The 4,032-nt window shown below is 42.9% G+C and overlaps 1 long non-coding RNA gene across 1 annotated transcript in view; it reads left to right on the forward strand.

Moving 5' to 3' along the window:
* Positions 1–238: 238 nt before the first annotated feature.
* The window catches only part of LOC116508641, a 5,702-nt gene continuing 1,908 nt past the window's right edge, over positions 239–4,032 (forward strand). The window contains exons 1-2 of the long non-coding RNA XR_004255390.1: positions 239–276; positions 1,063–1,206. This is a non-coding gene — a long non-coding RNA (uncharacterized LOC116508641). The remainder of the gene's footprint in view (positions 277–1,062; positions 1,207–4,032) is intronic.

The raw sequence follows: 4,032 nt of genomic DNA on the forward strand, positions 1-4,032 counted from the left end.
CATCCATTTCCACCCGTGTGTCTGTGAATATTTGCATATTTTGTTATGCCAAAATCCCAGAGGTTACTTGCAGAGCAGCTGTGGAGGGGGGGCTGATATACCCAGCTGAGGTGCAGCCCCTGGAAAGCTTCCCACTCACCAAGACACACTCTTACAACGTTCTTTTTATTTATTTATTTTATTTATTTATATTTCTTTCTTTTTCTGTCTCTAGCTGCAGTTCGGCTGTTCAAATCTCACCAGCTCAAGATTGACTCAGCCTTCCATCCTTCCGAGGTGGGTAAAATGAGGACCCGGATTGTTGTTGGGGGCAATATGCTGACTCTGTAAACCGCTTAGAGAGGGCTGAAAGCCCTATGAAGCGGTATATAAGTCTTAACTGCTATTGCTATTGCTATTAAAGCGCCTAAGGTGGGGGAAAAAGGCAGGTGGGAATTGAACATTACAGATGTAACTTTGGGGACATCATAATCTGCAATTCCAAGAGAGTAAAAGTAGCTCTAAGGCTAAACATTTTCCTATTAGTAGGAAAGAGGATGCTTTGCGTGAACTGTATAATGTGCAGCGTAAAGCCTCTTTCTATGTAACATTAGAAGGGAGTAAATGCATCCTTTGTGTGTGGAGAATTACAATGCCTGTTCAAATTAAATACATGGTCAGAGGCTAAAGATAGTGATCTGACCAACACTGGGCAGGTGACATGGGCTATTAAGTATCTACTATGCGAGCCATCTGCATTCACTCGGGAGCTGTAAAGTAATAGTAGTTTTCCAGTAATTGGAAAGAGAGATGCCATCAGTAACTTTTTCATACCACAAACATGTTTAAGAATCCAAACATGCCAGTTTCACCTAGCGACGGCATGAAATTAATGCCCTTGCTAATTAAGGATGAACAGATTAGCCCAGATCTGCAGGGTATCAATGATTCGTTCCCAAATGGAAGATGGATCAGCAGGTTACATCTGAGTACATCTAAGTTTCTGCTGAAAGGAAAGTAGGCAGACACAAAACTCCTGCATTATATTTCAGTGAACCCGTACTCCTTTGGTTTCAAACGCAGCTGCTGCCCGTTGTTTTATATTCAAAGCTTGAATGGATTGTCTCTCTGGAAGGAACATTTCAGCAAGGTATGGATTTGCACCCGCTATCTTGAATGAACCTTGCAGAGGTTGAAGTCGGATTCGATACTAATAATAATAATCAGGTATGTGGCCTCCAAATGACATCCACCGAGAATGTCAGGGAAGTAAAAGACTTTTATTTGCATTCTTCTAACTATTTCGTGAGTCGATGTGCAAAGAGAAAAGAGCACCTTAGAACCCAGAGCATTCCTGAAGCTCTGAGAAGGAAATCTGCAGCTCTGTTTCAGATGAACAGATGAAAGCTAGTTGTTTTATCATCAGGAGTACTTTGGGGTTGGAATTATTTTTGTTTCTTTCCATTGTGGATTGCAAGTGTCTGGCTCATTGGATGGCAAAAGATCATTACAACACAGTATGAAAAAGTGAGGGAAAGTTGCAGTCTGATAAATAAATGCCTCTGGTTCCTATTGTGATTTAATTGTAAATAAGGTGTTTACTATGACTAGAGCAGTGTTTCTCAACCTTGGCCACTTGAAGATGTCCGGATTTCAACTCCCAGAATTCCCCAGCCAGCGAATGCTGGCTGGGGAATTCTGGGAGTTGAAGTCCGGACATCTTCAAGTGGCCAAGGTTGAGAAACACTGGACTAGAGCATTTTGTGCATACAGAACAATTACATATACACATAGTGTGTGTGTGCGTATATAATTGTTCATTGTTCAAATTCATAAACTGTATATATGAATTTGAAAGCCAGAGGAATATAGGTAGTCCTCAACTTATAACAGTTTGTTTAGTAACCACTTGAAGTTACAACAGCAGCAGTGGTGGGTTTCAAAAACTGTTTGAACCTACTCTGTGGGTGTGGCCTCCTTTGTGGGAGTGGCTTGCTGCCCATGTGACCGGATGGGAGTGGCTTGCCACACATATGACCGGATATGAAGATGCCGATGACACTTGTCAGAACCACCTTAAATTACTTCACACACAGCACTGGCATGCATAAGAATAGGATGTAAACTTCTTTTTTAAAAGGCATCTTTGGTTTGCGTTAAAACAACTTCAACACACGCAATGTTCTGATTGCACCACAAACGCAGTAGTCATCCTTACCTTTCACAGAGGCACTGAGTTTTATAAATATGAGCATGATAGTGTAGAATAATCATATCCAAGGACCAGTGGTGGGTTTCAAAAAGGTTTGGAACCTCTTCTGTAGGTGTGGCCTGCTTTCCGGGTCCACTGGTGGAACCTCTTCTAATTGGTTCGGCAGATTTGACGAACCGATTCTACCAAATAGGTGCGAACTGGTAGCAACCCACCTCTGAACAGCACTGAAAAAAATGACTTGTGACTGGTTTTCACACTTACCACCATGGCAGGACCCTCGTGGTCACATGATCAAAATTCAGGCGCTTGGCAACTGGTTCATATTTATGACGGTTGCATTGTCTGAAGGTCAGGTGATCCCCTTTTGCAACGCTCTGACAAGGAGAGTCAACGGGGAAGCCAGATTCACTTAATAACCATGTTTCTAACTGCAGTCATTCACTTAACCACCGTGGCAGGAAAACGTCATAAAATGGGGCAGAACTCACTTTGCAACAGTTTCACTTGGCAACAGAAACCTTGGGCTCAATTGCGGTCATAAGTCAAGGACTTACCTGCACAACCTACAGTATAGTTAAGTCGTAAGGGCAAAACCTGAAGGGTCTGATTTCAAGAAATATTCTTTCCCACTTCGCCCCATTCATGGTCTCTTTCATACCAACGCTCCGTTAAATGAACTATTGCTAGACAACGTTTAGCTCTCTCAAATGAGGGCTGGATTCGTGTTCGGAAATAACCCAACAGGTTGCAGGCACAAAAACATTTCTGCATCTGCAATCTTTCATTTTTGGGCAGTGTGAAAAATGGTTAAAGTCTCTGTTCCAGAGGCGGGTTCCTACCAGTTCGCACCTATTCGGTAGAACCGGTTGGTCAAATCTACCGGACCGGTTAGAAGAGGTTCCACCAGTGGACCCGGAAAGCAGGCCACACCTACAGAAGAGCTTCCAAAATTCTTTGAAACCCACCACTCACACACAGAGAGAGAGAGAGAGAGAGACAGACAGACAGACAGACTGACACAGAGAGAGAGAGAAAGAGAAAGAAAGGAAGAAATAAATAAAGAAAAAAGAAAGAAAAAGAGTGAGAGAGAGATGAAAGAAAAAAAGAAAAAAGGGACAGAGAGACAAAAGGAAGGAAAGAGAGAGAGAGAGAGAGAAAAAAAACACATGGCCGGCAAGCCACTCCCACCAGGTCACATGGGTGGCAAGCCACTCCCACAAAGGAGGCCACACCCACAGAGTAGGTTCCAAAAAATTTTGAAACCCACCACTGCTCTGTTCCAACTATTTCCAACATTTGCCCAACCCTGCTTGACCACATGTCCTACTAGTGGGTGATGCTAGTTGGGAATGGAGGCCAAGCCAGAGCAATCCACTATGATTTCCTTAACGTCTCTGACATTAAGCAGAAACAGCAGCACTGCGTGGTGGTCTTGTTCCTACAGTACCACAATTAATGCCACGTACTACTCTGTCAATTTAAGGGCTGGAGGAAAGCATATTTAAGTGACCCCAGGGAGCGAGACCCCCGAGAGGACAAAGTGCATTTTAGTGAGGTCTGTTTTGGTCCCCCCACATTAGATTTCTGAAGAAGCATCAGAATCATCTCTGGAAAAAAAAGGTTTGCATTAATTTTGGTGGCGTTAACACATCTCAGGTTAACATGTGTAAGGCTGCAGCTGGGCTTTAATTTACATTTTACAATTCAGTTGAAATTCACAGCTCCAGCAAAGTATGCTATTTGCCCGAAGAGGAAATGCTTTGAAAGAGAGCTTAAGTTACAAAGCAACTTAAGGAATAAGTAACAGACACGGCATTACGTAAGATGCATTTTACATA

Source organism: Thamnophis elegans, chromosome 5 (genome assembly GCF_009769535.1).
Source record: "Thamnophis elegans isolate rThaEle1 chromosome 5, rThaEle1.pri, whole genome shotgun sequence".
Classification (NCBI taxonomy): domain Eukaryota; kingdom Metazoa; phylum Chordata; class Lepidosauria; order Squamata; family Colubridae; genus Thamnophis; species Thamnophis elegans.